General features: G+C 45.0%; 1 protein-coding gene across 6 annotated transcripts in view; it reads left to right on the top strand.

Moving 5' to 3' along the window:
- Positions 1-18,099, top strand: part of MAD1L1 (mitotic arrest deficient 1 like 1) — a 376,614-nt gene that overhangs the window by 324,116 nt on the left and 34,399 nt on the right. The gene's annotated exons all lie outside the window — the stretch shown is intronic.

The raw sequence follows: 18,099 nt of genomic DNA, 5'->3' as shown, positions 1-18,099 counted from the left end.
TAAACACAGCAGGTTATTGTCCTTTTTCGCTGGCTCTATTTGAACAATCTGCAGGTGCTGTAGAAGAACACTGCAAGCACTGCTGCCCCTCTCTCCATCTCCTCCTCTGAGTGTTTTTACCTGTCAGTAAGCTTTGGAGAAACCCACAATGGCAAGTGACAGCCGCCATGCCAATGCAGAACGTCCGAGGTTGGAAAGGAAACCCACTGAATAAAGAAAATGGTTTTCAGAGAAGTGAAGGGAAAAGCAGAGTGACTATGTAGAGGAGGAAAAGAACAGAAAGCTGATGGCAGGAGCTGGACAAAGTAGCCAGGGTGAATAAATAACCAGATGGCATGTTTCACGAGCACGTCTGATTTGTTCCTGTCTTCCAAACGGTTTAGCTGAGGCCTGCAATTTGAAAATAAACTTTCCTTTTGTTTTTTAAACAGTTCAGTGCCCAGGAGAGCATCAAATAGCTTCGGTTTCAAATCAAAATGAGATTGCAGTGGTTGTGTTGTCATCGTACCCGTTCCGCTGCTGTGGTCTTTGGGAGGAGGAGGCGTCTTTGGGGAGCAGGTCCAGCTAGGCTCGTTGCTATGGCAAAGTCTCTGCTGATGCCTGCTCTCTGCCTGTAATTGCTATTCAGCAGCTGTTTCCAGTGGTCGTCTGGAGGAACTTGCACAAGTTATGGACATGAAAATCCCCCCTGTATGTTGGCCTTCTCTAGAACTGAGCCTTGACAAGAGACATGCATTAGCTTCTAAACTCACCAGTAATTACTTTGGTTTGAGTACTTGGCTGAAAGTTAAGGCTTTGGGGATGGAAAAGGAGGGTGGAGGGGGAAGTGGCAACTTTAAAATCAATATTGCAAATGCAATGCAAAAGAGTGTAATTAGCATGTTTTGCAGGGCCTATTAATTCCTCTGAAATGCTGTTTATTAGGCAGAAGAACTTGGGAGCCCATCAGTGGATTAAACAGGTTCTGTAATGAAATGTAAATGGTGTAATTGGGCTTGTTCTGAAAGTATTTATTCTTCACCTGTGACCCGCTTGATTGCGGTTTGACAACACGAAGGAGTGTGCATCTCTTCGTTAATGACAGCTAATTCCCTGGAGCTAATGGAGTGGGACGCCCAGGCGCATGGCGCTGGGAACGGCAGGTCGTGCCTGGAGCTCTGCAGTGATTGGCACCAATCCGAGCACAATGTAACTTTAATTACAGTAATTCCAAATTTAAAGCAAGCATTTAGCTGCTGGAGAGAGGCTCTTAATTTTGCAAATAGACGCCATATAATGGGCTGACCTTTTATTAGACAAATATTGGGATGGGTGGGAACGCTGTCCTCCAGGATACAGGTAACGTTATTGGCTCCCATTAGCTCAGTGAAAATCAGAGAGGCACGTTCTTCCTGCCAGGTTAACCATATGGATTTCTTTCAATGAGCAACGTAGCGGAGCCAGGAGGGAAATGTGGTGCTGTATGTTATTTAAATGCAATCTTTGCATCAAGGCATGAAATTCATCTGCTGCTCTTCTGTCTAAAGTGTGTGCTTTTGTCAGTATAGACCACTAGGATTCTTTTTGTTGCTGTTTTCCTTTTCTACAAACCCTCCCTATCCAAACTGTGCAGTGCTAAATATCTCCAGGCACACAGGAAAGGTCACACTGCTATCTTGGAACAAAAGAGCTAAATACTCTGTTTTGTTCAGCATTATGATATCCTGCATTAAGTGCTTGTTACGCTGTCTCTTCCGTAGGGTTGAGATGTGTGTGCACAGCCACAGCCTGCCTTCCCTCGTACTGGAGAGGACCTTCCAGTGCAGAGACCGGCTGTTTTCTGGAAGCAGAGGAACGTGTGCTGGGAGGGAGCACTCCAGAGCACACACCAGCAGGGACTAGCAGTCCCTCAGTTCTTCCCAAATCCATTGAGCCTTGTAGCCTTTGGCCTTGCCTTCTGTTAGTTCAGTCTCTTTTAAGTAGGGGTGTTGTTAGAGCTGAAGTGATCCCAGGAAGGGAAGCTTTTTTCCAGAAAATATCCAGGTTTGTGTGCATGGATTTGGAATAGGTCTCCAAAGGAATTCTATGGCCTGTTGTCTTTAATGTTTGGAGCAGAAGCAATACAATTTCTTTAAGCATTGCCTTACTTTTCTGTTTCGTTATTCTTCCTCCTCTGCCTCTTTCCATCTACAAGCTGAGAGGCAGAAGAGGGTAGGAGTGACAGTGTGGTCACAGGTCTCTTTCCATTGCTGATCTTGGGCTTGTCCCCTGAGTCAGGACGTGCCGCTTGTGATGACTGGAGAGGGCAGGGTGGAGGACAGCACAGTTGGTAGACATTTGGCCACCTGAACAAATGAATGAGAATCACTGGGCGGGAAATACATAAAGGATGTTAGAGAGAACTAGAAATTATGGGGTTTTGATGCTGCTGTGGAATGGCGGCCAATGCGAGGCAGTTGTCTGAAACCAGTCCAGCAGAGAGATGAGAACAGTGGCAAACAGGAGGGAGCATCCTCCCGAGGCCAGGCATGTTGTTCCTTCCCAGCAGATGGCTTTCTGTGCACGTTGCCTGATCCCAGCAGAAATAACACCTTCTCTGGATGAGCTCACACTCCTGTTCATGTAGAGCAGCCTGTTTTTGCGCTGGATTTGTGCTTTGTGGAGAATCAGTCCACTGGCACACACCCAGAGCAGAGGCAGAGCAGCCTCCGGCTGCAGCGTGGCTGCATTGAGCAGGTTCTCCTGGTGTCAAACGCATCCCATGGCCCAGCTTCTCATCTGGAAGGTGCAGCTGTGATGGAAATCTTGCTGGAAAGTGATATATGGTAATGTTGCAAAGAGGAAGTTTCCTTGATGAAAAAAAAGCAATAATAATTCTGGTCATTGTTAGAAAAGTCAAAACTCTTCAGGTTTACCTACCTCTTGGCTAATATGCCACTCCACTTCCTAATGATGCTCCTAAACCATCAAGGCTGGGTAGCGCCTCTCAGCCCTTTCTGCTGGGTCTGCTCTCACTGACAGTCACCAAAGCTTTCAGCATGCAAAGTATTTTCTGAAATAGTTTTTAACAGACAGTCCTAGACCGCAGGCAGAAACAGGGCAGTTGCTTGTGGCCTTTAGTGCTGACAGTAAACACAAAATAGAAATATTGTCCATCTCCGCTATACAAGCCCAATTTTTGGAGTAATTTATTCTTGTGGCTTCCAGATGCATGCTTCTGGCTGCCGGTAAAGCCCAGTCTGGCTTTCTAAATTCAAATCCTTTTCTTTTTAGCACATACGGAGATTGTATTTACCTGAACAATCTGTATAAACACTGGAAGTGTTCAGACAACTGGTATAGATGACAGAGTTGCCTCAGAGACAATCATAAATGTTGATTTCCTTAGTGACAGTATAACCTTCCTGAGCACTGCTGGGCTGCAGACCACGTGCAGGCAGTCCAGGAGCAGCACTGCTGTGTCTTATCACAGAGCAAAGCAGGGCTGCCCAAAGGCACCACCTCCCTTCCATTTGTGGCTTTTCTCTGAGCCTGGAAATCTTGTTCTGTAACCTGTGGAAACTCTTTTAAGTTCATAGATATCTAAATGTTTCCTGGTGGAGATAGGAACACTGTCCAACGGATGTAAATCTACAGTGACAAGCTTGCTTTTCTTATCTTGCCTTACCTTAAATCTCTGTGCATTGTCTATTGAGCTACAGATTGAAGACCACCACCCCATGTCAAAAAGAGAAAGAGACTCAAGATTCTTCTGAAGCACTTTTCAGCACATAAGTTAAAAAAATACTTGAGAACTTCAAACTTAGTCCTTTTTTTTTTTTTTTTTTTTTTTAAGGCTGTGACAATTCAATAATTCCCTAGCTGGCTTTCTCTGCTCTTTCACCTTTGGGACATGGGAATGAGGGGAGATAACATGACTCTGCAGCAGTTGAACGAGAACTGGCAAATTTTAATATTGGTCCGTCCAACGTGCAGCAGGCAAGATGGGCGGGTTCTGGCTTTGCATGGGGAACCTTGGATCCAGAGGAAAATTGGACATGTTAACATGGCCAAGTGCCTCAAAGAGAGCTTGGCTTCAGGCTCCTTATCCTTCCCATCTCTCCACCTGTTTGTTCTCTATAGAGTCCATACAGCCACTTCCACCTTTTTTCCCTTCAGTGTCCCATTTTGCACCCAAGTAAAGGATTCATCTCATTGCATGTGTTACATGCATATAGAAAGCTGTATAAAATAGCTTTGTGAGTAGTGAGGAGCATCTGAGTGCTTTATCTCTGCAAGCCCATCCTGCCTGTCTATTCAGCCCCATTCATCTGCTTTTAGGAGGTTTTTTTCCATTATCAGACTGAAGGCCTTTCAAGGAAGGACTCTGCCTCTGCCATTTCTCCACAAGTACCTGTTGCATTTTAGGCACTAAATAAATAATAAATAAAGACTGTCTCAGAAAGCCATCAACCAGATTAATGCTGCTGCTATAAACAAACAAGGCTTTTGGCTGGAGAAAGGCAGCAGGTTTCTCGGGCGGTCTGCACTCGGGTTGAGTGGCAGCTCCTGGTCATTAATACAGGACTTTGATCTCTGAAGTAAGAGATTATTCCCCCGTGGCCCTTTGGCATGAGGAACCAGTGATAGACTGACAGCAGTAAAACACAGCCGTTTGAGAGGCTCCTCCAGCATTTTACTGAGATTAGATCTCCAAAAGGGGCTGTTAGAAAGGAAGAAATGATGGAACAGCGGGTTATGTGACCGCTGTGACTCATTAATATAACAAAATTTATGTCCAGAATACTCTCACAACTGGTCCGAACCAACTCTTAGGAGCTCATTTCTTTCTTCTCCCAGTGCTGCTATTGCCTAAAGGCCTCTGTGGGAGATGCACTGACTCTTCTAACAGCCTGCTGCATTTATTCTGACTTTATGGGCTCAGTTCACGGAGGCTTGGCTGTGCCACCAGCATGGACTTCAGGTTCATTCTGCACCTGGGATGGTCTCTGTCTCTGCAGCCTCCTTTGTGACGGGCAGCTTCACGGCATGACAGCCAGTTACAAAATGTGGTTGCACAGACATATGTACCTGACAGCCTCTAGTCTCGCTAGGGCTGCGCTTTGGGATTTTTCCCAGGTTGTCTTTGTGAAATTATCAGAGCATCAAGACAATTGCTGGGAGGTGATGGTGGAGAAGCTTGTTTTATTGAATTTCAACCCCTGTACCAATAAATCATAACCCAAACTGATGGGAGAAATTGTCTTTTGCCAGTATTGGCACTGCCAGAATACAAGTCAATAGAGACTTGACTTTTTCACCCAGAGGTCCCCAGGCCAGGTCTGGATCCTGGCCAGAAGTGACAGAAAATCATTGACACCGAACAGTAATTTTTCTCTCCAGGAAGGGGTTTTGCCCTTTATCTAGTTCCTATTAAACAGCAGATACACGAACAAAACTGAAACCATCCAGCCTTGTGTCCTGCAGTCAGCAGCCCAGGCTTCACCATGCTAATCTTTGTTATCTGAAGAGGAGGGGACTTGAGCCTGCCCTATCCACAGGACACTGGGGCATGTCACCCCTCATGGCGCAGCTCAGCCCAGCTCTTCTCCTGTTTCACCATGCTTCTTCTGGGGATAGCTCATTTTATTCTTGCTGCTTGCCATTAGTTCCTTCCCATCAGCACTAAATTCACTTCTAATTAAACCACTCAAGTAGGCCAGGAGGAAGCAGTGTGTGTGCTGAGCGTTAGGGTTGTTGCTGCTAGCAGGGAGAGAAAGCTCTGTGGGTGATTACGGGGGAGAAAGCCACAGAGAGCAGCCTTTGGATCCTGCCCTGTAGGCAGGCAAGGCAGTGTTTGAAACCCACTATTTCCTGAGTATTGCTGAGGGCGGTGCATGAATCTTTGGGGTTTGGAGGAAGAAGATACCAAAAGACAGTAGAGAGAAGAAACAAATGGCAGGATTTTTGTTTTCTAAATTCATCTTCTGATGTCAGCTGTCAGATTGGGTTTTTTCCCCTGCTTTTCTTAGACCAAGGCTTGCCTCATTCCCAGAAATCATGTTGGGATAATGGGAAAACTCTGTGAGTTCTTCCCAGCCTTCTCAGACTGATTTCTGTCTCCCAGCTGTTTTCTCCTTCTGTGCAGCAAGGTGGATCTGCCTTCTCTCCATCAAGAACTCGTTCATCAGGGGTGTGATGCCATTCAGTGACCTAGCACCTCTTGGTTTGTAGTTCCAGTTTTACATTTGCCAGTTAGTGGATTTCTCTCACCGCTTCCCCCCCAGATATCTGCTGTGATGCTCACTGTTCCTCCCACCAGACCTCTAGCGTGCTCACTCACAACTGGCACACCACTGTTCAGCACCAACACAAGCGTAACAAAACTACTATTACCACTCAATTTAAAGCAAATCAAAACGCATCTGCAGCAACACTGCAGTTCACAGAGAGGAGACAGTCACTGATCAATGAAGTCAACCAGTGGTTAACACAAGTCAGAATGAGATACTTCTTGAGAAGAAGCGTTTCTGTGACTGTGAAGCAGTGCGGGTATGGAGGAATCAGTCTCCAGGCGACAGCACAGCTGTTCCCACCTTCCTTTCTCAGCGAGTGACTCACAGAAAGATGATACTGCTTAGAGATCCCACTGGTAGCAAACCGGTTTTGCCCTGGAGTTGTGCTGCTTCGCGTTTGTGCTTACAGCAATGCTTGGAGGGCAGATCCATTCACATCTAAACCAGTGAGACACATGGCAGGGCTGAGCACTTGCACGGGAAAGTTGCAAAGGGCTGGAAAGGAGAAGAGGACATGCTGGGTCTGGGTTTGGAATGTTTCACATAGAAGGTGTGTTCATGTAACCTCACAGCACTGGGAGCTGAAAAAGCTTCATTGACAGAGCAGAAAACCAGCTCTTGTTCAGAGCATTTGAGAAGAGGTATCTTATGGCATGCTGAGGAGAGCACCAGCCCTGTAAATCCTCCCACAGAGAAGATGTGAAACGAAAAGAGAAAGGGAGGGAAGAAAGCACTCTTTAAGGCAATTTGGCAAAGAGGAGAGTGAAGAGAAGGCACGTGTGTGACAGAAGTGGGAGGAGAAGGGAGAAGTGATCCAAGAGCCCCCAACAGCATTAGGGAAAGAGATGACTGTGTAGGTAATTTGCCATGCAGGCAGGAGAGAGCAAAGCAGCCTTGGAAGGAGAGAACATCTGGCAAAGAGCCTTCAGAGAAGATGACAGGCGCCGACTTAGAAAGCAGCCTCTTGACAAAAAGTAGTGTGCCTCTTTCTGGGTCTTCCAGCAGAATCTCCTGGCATGTCAGTCTTTGCCTCCCTCCTTTTCTGTCTCCATTGAAGTAGGATCATTGATCTTTGAGAAGATGTGCAAATTCATCTTGAAACCAACTTCCAGTGTCATATCCTACGTCAACTTATACCAGGACAAGAAGAGGGAAGGAAGGATAATGTAAAGAAGTGATGGACGGCATAAAGCACATGGTACATGTGCCTCTGTTTTGTCACATCATTATTTTAACCTATTTTGCTTTGAAAAGAGGGGAAATTCTTGCTGGGCAGTCTCTATTTCTCCTGCCTTACCACAAGATCTAAAACCAGTGAGAGGCTGGATAGTTTCCTTCTAATTAACTTAACAAAGAGTAGGTTGATAAGTAGCTTGATCATAGTCTGAGTTCCTATATAGGAAGGAGATTTTGGCTAGTGAAGAGCTCTTTAATCTATCAGACAATAGCATAACAAGATCAAATACTGGAAGTAGAAACCAGGGAAGATTAGAAATAAGGAGATGCTTTTGTTACAACAGGGGTAGTTAGACATTGGAACTATTTATCTCAGTACATGGGGGATTCACCATCGCTTTGAAGTGTCTAAATGAAGATGTGATATTCTCGTACAAGAAATGTTTAAGTCAGCTAGCAATTATGAGCCTGATGCAGGAACTGCTTTGCTTAATTCACCAGTTTGTGCTTTTCATCAGTTTAGATTGGCTGATTCTTATGGTTCTTTTGAGCTCCGCAATTTGTGAACCTATGAGAAATCAGGGATACTGCTGATGAGCGGAGCACCTGATGGTGCAAATACTGGTGCTGGGAAGTAGTAGAAGAGTGCAAAGGGCTCTTTTGAAGTAGGAAAGAGAAATCTGTGGCAGCTTTTACTAGCAACTTGGTAATTCTGCTGAAAAGAAAATGCCTTTCCTGTGCTTAAATAGGGATTGGGCTGCAAACCCACCTTACATCAGAGGTGGCTGGAGATGTTTTCATCTCATCAGACTCATCATACTGTGTATGCACTGTCACGAGACTGAAAATGCAATGGCTTTGTTTGTCCCAGCTTGTAGCATTCATCTTTCAAACAATTCCCCAACATAATTAATGCACTCACTGACATACCTGAGACATGAGACTTCTTGTTATCATTGCTCATTTTATGGGTAGGGACAGTTGGGGTGGCGTGGAGATTTCATTCAGGCAATTAAGGAAAGAAGTTGTCAGAGCTAGCATTAATACTCAGGGCTCCAGAGCACCATCTCATTTTAAAATTACTAATGGAGAGCTAGAAAACGTATGTCTGCTGTTGGCCTGAATTTGATCTTCCTTTCTTAAATAAGAATAATAAAAGAGGGAAGGGGGCTGGAGGAATGCAGAAGCACTGAGTGGACTCCACTGGGAGGCCTGATGGGGAGTGCCAGAGGCTTCAGTGCTCATTTGTGTCTCTGGCAGCCTGACCCTGTGGTAAGGATAATCAAGTTGAAAATTAAATCAAATTTCAAATGTTAAACCAGCCAATTAAAGAAGCAATCACATCAAAACATGCATTTTTTAAAAAGTTTTTATTTACTCTGTCATAACTAATTTATTTAGCAAGAAAACTTTTGTTTGTACAAAATACTTGTTAAATTGATCATGAGCAGTTGAGGGAGTGAAGAGGCAGCTACACAGAGGCGTAGCAGAGCAACAGTTAACAAAAATGTCACCTGAAGTTCCCTAAAGATCTGGCTGAATAAGTTTTATGGGGAAGGTCTTTTCCTACTATGAACCAAACATTTTGCATCTTTTTTTCAGATTGCGTGGCTGGAGGCATGATTGCTGTTTGTGGCCCGTCCATTAACCTTAAAAGTGTCTTTGATCAAATAACATGCCATCTCTTTACTTTGATTTCCCTTGATACCTCCCTTTAGAAGTCTGAATAGCGGGCGAGTTGGATACTTGGCTCTTTGGAAGTTACCACTTACCTGTGTGCTCTTAGCATCAATTGGTAGCACGTGAATGATTTTCTCTAGTTTCCTGCAGCTCAGCATTCCTGCATTTCAGCATAGGGTGGCATATTTAGGAAGACTGGGGTTTTGCCTGCCTTGAGATTTCTCTTGAAATTACATTGTTTGAATCTTTGTGAACCCCTTTCAATAATGAAAGAAGGTGGATCACACATGTGTCGCACCCTTTTCCCTGTGAGATGAGGGTTGCAAGGTTCAGTATATCAGGAAGTTCTGTAAGCTTTGTGCTCCCTACTTTCACCACCTATTGGGTGGACTTTGGTTATTCTGCCAGTCTTGAGACTCCATTCAAAGAATGACAAGTACAAATTTCTAAAATTAAAGCAATGAGGAGGGAGTAGCTGCTGAAGAAGCCTCCCAAAAATATGAATCTTTGAAATGCTGGGGTATGAACCCCCAACCCCAAATTAAGGTTGACATGTGGGTGATTCCCACAGCCCTTCCCAAAGGGGGGTGAGTTTGCCTTTAAGCTTCCCTCCAGGGTGGGGCCGGCCTGGCAGACAGAGCCATTGGGTAAAGGAGCCCCAGGTGTCTGCATTGAATAACCCCAGGTCAGGTGTCCCACTGAGGGATAAAAGCTGGGACCCCTTGCAGGCAGGGGCAGTGTCTGTCTGTGAGGTGGATGCCCTGTGCAGAGTTCCCTGCTGGGGAAGGGCCTCCTGCCTCCCTGGGACTGGGCTCCAGTCAGGTCTGGCCTTTGTAAACGTGGGCTGTGTAGAGATTCAGCATGTGGCTTCCTTGGTCTTATGTATTTGGTTTGTTGACTCAGTTGTCTCCTGTCCCTTCTATAGGAGACTGCATTTCACCATTTATTCCACCCATTGTTGGCTGTGCGGTGTCGTAGTTGGGGTCAGTGGGATTGATGTCGATTATGTATAATCTGACTTGTTTGTACCCCCAGCGCTCACCCATGTACTGACCCTTTTGTATCAAATACAATCTGGTTATTGGTTCATCTTTATGCTGGCTGTGTCCTTTATGCTAGGCCTGATAATTGGCAAAACAATCTTACAGTACAGGAGGATCCGGAGAGGAGCATGGACACCAATTGATCAACAGCTGATAGAGAAAAGGCAGATCCTGTGTCCCCAGCCCAAGGTGGATGATCTGGTGCTTTGCTTTGACTCTGGTTTATAGTTCTCCTGAATGGCAGTAGCCAGGGGACAGGGACACTGTTCCACTCCACAGGGCTGGGGATGACACAGTGATGCTGACCTGGAGAACTGATTGTTCACAATTTGTGATTCACGGGGTAGCTGGATCCAGACTAAGAAGAAATTGGTTAGCAAGCGCTGAGGTGAACATCTTAAGGGATAGAGTTAGTTTTCCATCATCCAGCAGTAGTTAGTTTGTGAGGAAATGAGGAAATGTGATGTTCAAAGACTTGAATTCCTGATGCTTTTTCCCTACCCCAGCCTCCTTTTTGTTCAGGAATAGACTGGAAGCTGTAGTCACAAGTTTGCAGTTGCCTGAACTTTTTGGTATTAATTAATCCCATCTTTATTCACACAGCACTCTCTTTGCCTCAGACTGTGGGTAATAAACACCGATCAAGCAGGCAGCGATGATAAATTATCTATTTAATAATTAACAAATTAGTCCTAACAGATGGAACCAAAACAAAATTGTCTGTATGTGCACACAGCACACTGCTTGCCTTCCCCTGTTCGTTGCACTGAGATATCACCAGAGATTTCGGCATGTCTCCCCTGATCTCAGGCTAGTCACCCATCTCTGGGTCTGCTGTGGCTCTTTCTAGATCTGCCATTGTCCATGTGCCAGCAATGAAAATGCATGAGGCAAAGCAAGGTGTCATGGAGGAAGAGTGTGAAGGAGAAGAGAGGGGGATCCTGGCTTTTTAATGTTAGTTAGGATGCAGAAGGATCAGCTGTCCGTTGTGATCTGTTATGTTGAATTAATAGAGATTATAGTCCCTGTAATTCTTTCTGCTATTATCTAGCAAAGAATATAAAGTCAATGTACTGCCGAGTTAAATAAACATGAGGCACTACAGTCATATGAGCATAGTATCCTGTGAGCTAACCGTGCATATATTATTCATCTCCAGTTATTATTCATGACCTTTCCCTCACACTGTCATGACTCTATCACTTGTGAATTTATAAGCTCATTAATAATGAGTGAAAATTAATAATGTATCTTCATTATATCCATTGGGTATATTTACAGCATTCATAATGCATTCAAATAACTGATTTGAGGTGTAAAAATAAAACCATAGCTTTTCCATGGGCCCTCACCTTTTTGATTTTGAAGTTACTATTTTTGTTAATAATACTTTCTGCTTCCATAGCCATGCGGCTATTCTGTGTAATAGCCTGCCATCTGCCACCACCATGCTTATAAAGGCTTGAATCAAAGCAGGAAATATTGTTATTGTGTGAGATTAGAAGAAGATGATCCACAAATTAATCATTATTGAAAGCGACACCAAAATTGTGAGAGCGTGGGAAAGGTTTGAAGTTCAGCTGTTTGCTTCTCTTCTCACCCACCAGTTGCATTTGGTCGATATTGAAGAGCACAGTCAGGTGGAAAGAGGCACATCTGATCCATCCAGTCTCCAGGAAGCGCTGTGATAGTCTTACGAGCACAGAGATTTACTTGGGGTGTTGCTGTGATGTATACCTAGGACAAACATGCCATAGCAGGTCACACAGTTATGCTTTATTTTAATTGGAAGATGCCTACCTCATTTCCTTTCTCGTCTGCAGCAGTTTAATCCTCTGTTTTTTTAGAACCTGAAAGTTTTTGCAAGCTTTACTTTACTGGTTTCATTTTTTTTCCTCAAGAAACCCCTTTTTCAGAAGACATCTTTCCCCTGGCTCTGTCTGGGAAAACACTAGGCACTGGCATGCAGATCATTAGCTGGCTTTAGACACCAGAGTCTAAAAGTTGGAGACTCAGCGACAGATAAGCAGTTAACATAACTAATCCTGTTTCGGTTCCACTTCTTTCCTTTTCAAGTATTCTGATTATTCTTATTTGATTTTGTCAGCAGTACTTTGAGTTGCATTTCTCTGGTTTTATTTCAGTATTCATAGCCCCATGGTAGCACTCAACTGTAAATAAAATTCACCTTTTATCTGTTTCCCCATTATAAGCATAGGCTGCCTGCTTTTAAACAGCTGCAAGAATATTGACTGTAATGAAGGTACTGCCTTCAAAGCATGTACTTGATATTCAGACAGGACAGGAAAGGCTGACTCTAGCCCCATGGAACTGGAAACACTTAATATAAGAGTCAGTTGGATATCAGTAAGAATGTGTATTATTTTCTCTTCCAACTAATAGGATTTTTAAATAAAGCTAAAGCTGATACGTCTGGCTGAGTCCCTGCCCTTTGTAAGAGTTGCAGCTTCACCAAATGGCAAAGGATTAAACAATGTGAATTCTGGGTATCCTATGTGCTTGCTAGAAACGGCTGCAAAGAGATGTAAAGAGGGAGACAGAAGAAGAAAACCACAATCAAGGGAAAGTAAGTGAGCTTTTTTGTATTGGCTTTAATCAAAACATAATGATGAGAGTTAAAGCATAAAGCAAGGGGAGGGATTTTGCTTGTGTCAGCCTGGAGGAGGGAGCCATTTATTTCATTCCATCATTTTGAATTGCTTTCTAGAGCATTTACTCATCCATCTTCTCCAGCCAAACACTTTGCCTATCACTGTTCTTTCCTTTGGATTTAAAATATGAGTCTGTATTAAATTAAGTATCTCTCTTTACTTCTTGTTTTTGTGTTTGCTTATTGAACCCATTTTGGACCCTCAGAACAGTTTCGTGCTCTGCTTAAGTGGCCCAAGTTAGCTGGCAGCCTGTGCAGACACTTTTTCCTTTGGACAACATTGTCAGAACAAGCCAGCCAGTGACTGATGTGATCTGGAGTCAGCGAGTGTGTACAGTGGATAAATGTGCCTGACGCTTTGTGATAGAGCTGGTAATTACATTTCACAGTGAGTGGTATTAATAGTGAAAGGAGGCTCCGGCATGCTGCATGAGAATTGGTAATAGGAGAGGCTGTAGGGAGAAGAGGGAGTCATTTATTAACCTGACGAATTATGGAAAAATGGACTTTTCCTTTGAGTGCAGAGGAGCTCTCCTAGACATGATGCCTTCTGAGATATCTCAGGGCCTTTGGTGAGCACTGATGATACTGAAGCATCCTTTCTGTCTTTTTACCCCATTGTGTCACCCCTGACTCTTATGACTTCCATCTCTCTGCTTTTGCTCAAATACTGTCACTTGGTTTTATGCTGTTTCTAGATGGTGCTTGGCTAGGGATTCACAAATCTTGAGATCTGAAGATCAAAACTTTTAGAAGATTTTGAATCTGTAGAAGAAAAGGTGGTGAACCTCTGAAAAGGAAGAGGATCAGCTGTTGGTATCAGATGATTATCCAGCATGTGGGACAAATGTGCTGCAAAACAGGATTCTCCATCAGTGTGGTCTTGAGGACAGATCTGTACCTGTGAAGGAGACCTTCCCATTCTGGGAGACTTACCAAGAAGCAACAGAAACTTTTGTATTTCAGTCTTACCTAGGCAATTTCTTACCATTGCATTTTCTATAAGAGATGCCTTTGAGGGAGGAAAATAATCTCTCCCAAACTTTCCTTTTTATGAAAGGTTTTTTCCTCTGGATCCTTCCACTCCTCCCTACTCACATTTCCTCTACATTCCAGCCACTCTTGATTTTCCTAAGTTTTGTCAGTGCTTGGTACCCAGCACCGTGTCCCACCGCGGGGCAGCCCAGCCCAGCAGCAGTGTGGAAGGGATGGTGCTGGTCTAGTCCATCCATTCATGCTCAAAGGGATCTAACGTGCCTTCAGGCAAGGGTGTAGCTGTTGACACAGGCAATGCACAAAGCTCCCGGCTGCTGCACATGCTGCTGTGTTGTGCATCTCTCTCCTGTAGTTCTTAAGAGGAAAAACCTGCCAGCTCTGGGAAGGAAGACAGCACAACGATGGAAACAAGCCTGAGCTGGAGAGAACTGCCAAGATTTGAAGGTATTAGAAGTGCTCCAGAACCAGAATGATTTAACGGTGTGATTACTTCTTAATGCAACACTCACAAGGTTTTTTATTAGGTTTCCCCCTCGCCCCATTCTTTCCTTCTACATGCTGTAGAAACAGGCTAGCTTGAAATAAACACCTGGGGCTGTTATACTATATCACTCCGTTTAATTAACTTCTAAATCATATAATGTCACCTGGATACCTTTCTATATTCTACAAGCTTAAGAGACAGCGATAGCTGTATCTCTATTCAGTTACTGCCTTTGATAAAGCCACCTTCTGGAGACTCCAGGGTTCTCCTCTGCCCTCTTCTCCCCAGCAGATGTGCTCTCCTTCGACAAGACTAGCTTGTAACCTGACTAGTGGCTTAAGGGCTTGAAAAAGGTCTCATTGAATCAGTGTTGAGTGGTGTCCTTGTGACTTTGGGTCAGTGATGAAGCAGCTCTCTGGCATCCAGAATAACTTTACACTGATGGTTTCATAGGCTCTGTATCCATACGGCAGTTTTATGCTCTTGGTCATGAGATGGGTGGGTGACAGACAGAGGGGACTGTGCATTAGGAAGGGAGATGTGTGCTGTGGTGGTTAAAGCTGCTTGGCAAGGGAGTCTCTAATATTAATTTGTCCTCTTTGATACAAGTTGCCTATGTGCTGGTGTTTCTCCTACCCTAAGAAAGCACCAGCTGTGCGTTTTCCCTGTGTGTGGGCTTTCAGAGCCAGTAAATGCATATGGTAGCAATCCATCCACATGGCATTTTGTAGGCACTTAGAGCAGAATAACAGGGAAAAGAGCTAAAACATGAGATTGTCTGGTCCCTTCCTCAGCCCCAAGGAGGGAGCAGTTTGAGTGGTCCGTGTCACACAGCCGAGCTGTTTGTACTGAACTGAGTCCATCCTGTGCACAGGAAGCTGAATCTCATAGGATTCATATATTAACTTTTAGCACTAATCCTTTAAGATATTCATTATTTAAAAAAAAAAAAAAAAAGTTATTAGTACTGATGGAGGAGCACAGAAGGATTAGGAGGCAAAAAGATGAAGGTGCTGGGATTTGCTGAGCACTTCCGAGTTATCTCACATTTAAGGAGATGGTCGAGATGTGCCTTTGAGATATCTAAGCAGAGAGCCAAGAGAAAAAACAGAGGAGATGGGAACTAAACCTGGTAATTATTAGCATAGAAATGATGGCTGAGTGTGGGAGGGGGAAAATTCACTGAAAGGGGCAGTGTTACAGAATAGGGGACTGAGCGCTGCCCCCTCCATGAATGTGATGAATAGTGTTCACGGAGCAAGAAATGGAGAGGTCAGCATTGGCTTAAAGGAGTGTGTGGGCAAAACAAATGGAAGGAGAGAAGTGGGAGACTTTAAGGGTGAGAAGTCCAAATAAGAGTATGAAAAGACCTGCTGGTAAGAAATGGAGTAGTTGGGAAAGGCCACTGAAAAGGTCTCACTTCTGGTAACCTCTGAGGTGGAGATTGAATTGATCAGCTGTGCAACAATGTCACTGCATCCACTTCATCTTTAGTTAAAGTTCTTCCTTTTCTGTGTGAGCTCTTTCCGCAGCCTCAGCAGTGTGAGCGAGCTGGGCTGCTGTCAGCTCTGTACCATCCTGCTGTGCTTCTGGTCCTTCCTTTGATGGTATGTTTCTCACCATCCGGGATGTCACCCTCTAACTCATCTGATATGCAGAAACCCAAGTGCGTCCTAAGCTTTTTTCAGGTTTTTTTTGCTTCCCTATTCTTTGCTCTGAATGCTTTAGAAACAGGAAACCTACATAAACACAAGTCATACCAAAAGATTTCTGAGACCATTAGTGTGTAGTGCCAACATCATCCTTGCAAGAGTACGTGGGATGGTTGTGTTACAAGGCCTTTGGGAGCTCAAGTGATGATGAATTTGCAGGATGTCATTAAGCACCCAAGATTTCTCTCTGCCAGTCAATGTGCAAGTTAAAAAGCTCCACCATTTCCATAAAATAGGGAAGGAAATGGGTTGGGACATGGCAAGTACTTGGAGCAAACCACGCTTCAGTGATGCAAGGGCATGCAGTCAGCTCAGAGCGAGGGAGGAGACATTCAGTTAGGTTGCTGCATTTTGATCTCTTTTCCCTTGCAGCTTTTCCAATCAAGTTTTCCATCTTTTTTCCTCTGTCTGTGAAAGGGGAGTGAGCTGAAGTGGCTGTTTGACGTTGCTGAGAGTCGCCTGACATTGGTGCTTTGTTTCATCACGGGGAAGGTCAAACATGGTGCTGGGGGAGCAGCCGGAGGGAGCTCCCTGGAAATAATCAATAGAGGGAACGTGGGGGACGAGCGAGCAGGACTGAGAGATAGCATCTAGCCCATGTTTAATAAGAAGGGGAGAGAGGCGCAGGGCCAGGAAGGGGGGAAGGTGGTAAGAAAGCCAAGACCTGGTGAGAAACTGCATGATAATGAGGCATAGGTGATAGCAAAATGATAAGTCAGCAGAGCTGGACGAGGTGGTAATGTCCAGCTTTTCAATTCCAGGCAGGTACTGCTGCGTTTGCAGCTGTGACTCCTCAGGAACAGGAGGCGTGCGCCTGTGAATGTGAAACCCGGAGCAAGGGGACAGGGAGGCAAAGGGGAGGAGGGAGCTGAGGACCGCCGTCGCTCTGCGACGCTTGGAGCACAGGAGGTGCACGGGGGGAGCGTGGAGACCCAGAGCTGGAGGGAGCATTGGCTCACGGATCAGGGGTCCCTTGGAGTGGTGCTGTTGCCCCCCTGGCCAGTGTTGTGGTGGTGCAAAGTGAACTGAGAACCTGGTGCAATTAGCCTTTGTTTCCAAGTACGCGGCTTGGCAATGTTACAAGTGCTCTACAGGCTGGTTATGAATGGGCCTGTAATAGACCTGTACACACAGAGCCAGAAATTAATAGCCTCCTGAGAAAGAGCTGAGTTGGATAAGTGCACCTACTGTAAGGCCACTGAAGCAAGAAAGGGACAGAGAAGTCTGTATATTTTTATTTCATGTTCAGGAGCCTCCAGCCCCTGAAGCCATAATCTGATGATAAAGGCCTGGTTAAGTTCAGGGTTTCCTGTAAATACAAATAGTACAAAATGCTCTTTCACCAGGAGTCGTGTCTCTGCCCTTAACACAGGCTCTCAGGGAGTCTAGTGATGATCTCTGCGCCTCCTGGATTTCCAGCAGCCCAGCTGCCCTGAACCTGGGACCCTCTCTCCACATTTGTGTCTCACATCAGCGTGGGTCAAGCAGGCTTCCGTAAGTTCAGACTCTTTTGGAGACCCTCCCTGGACTATTCAGCTGGCAGACGTCTGCAGCATCCCGTGCCCTGCGAGGCAGCCGGCGTTACTCAGAGGGGCTGTGGGCACCGGCAGCCTTGGCCTCAGCTCCGCGCTTCCCTGTACTGGCCACCTCTCCAGTTTTCGCAGACTCCTTTGGTGGCCCCACCTCTCTGGTATTTATTGTGCTTATACTGTTGTATCACACTCCATCCTCCCTGGCCAGCACTTATTAAAAGGAAACATCCAAGAGTTAGACTTCTGCACCCTCTCCAGGGAGGCTGTTCTCATGTGTTGGCAGGTTTCGATGGTTCATTCCTACCAACTCAGGTATGTGTAGGTACCAAGAAGAATTAACCCCACTGCTGCCAGTAGGTAACCATTGAAAAGGCAGGAGCTGAAGCCATCTCTCTGGTCACTAGTTGTTTCAGCTCTGCACAGTACAGTGAGGACAGTGTGCGTGTGGTTGTGTTTACTCACATGCTACAGTCATACTGATCTAAAGGTAAAAGCATTGAAATACCTAGTTTTTCCAGAGATAGCTGGAACATGCCTAATCATCCATGGGG

Source organism: Athene cunicularia, assembly GCF_003259725.1.
Source record: "Athene cunicularia isolate RWA chromosome 14 unlocalized genomic scaffold, athCun1 chr14_part1, whole genome shotgun sequence".
Taxonomy (NCBI): Eukaryota; Metazoa; Chordata; class Aves; order Strigiformes; family Strigidae; genus Athene; species Athene cunicularia.
The sequence above is the reverse complement of the archived record's forward strand: the minus strand, read 5'-3'. Positions and strand labels throughout refer to the sequence as shown.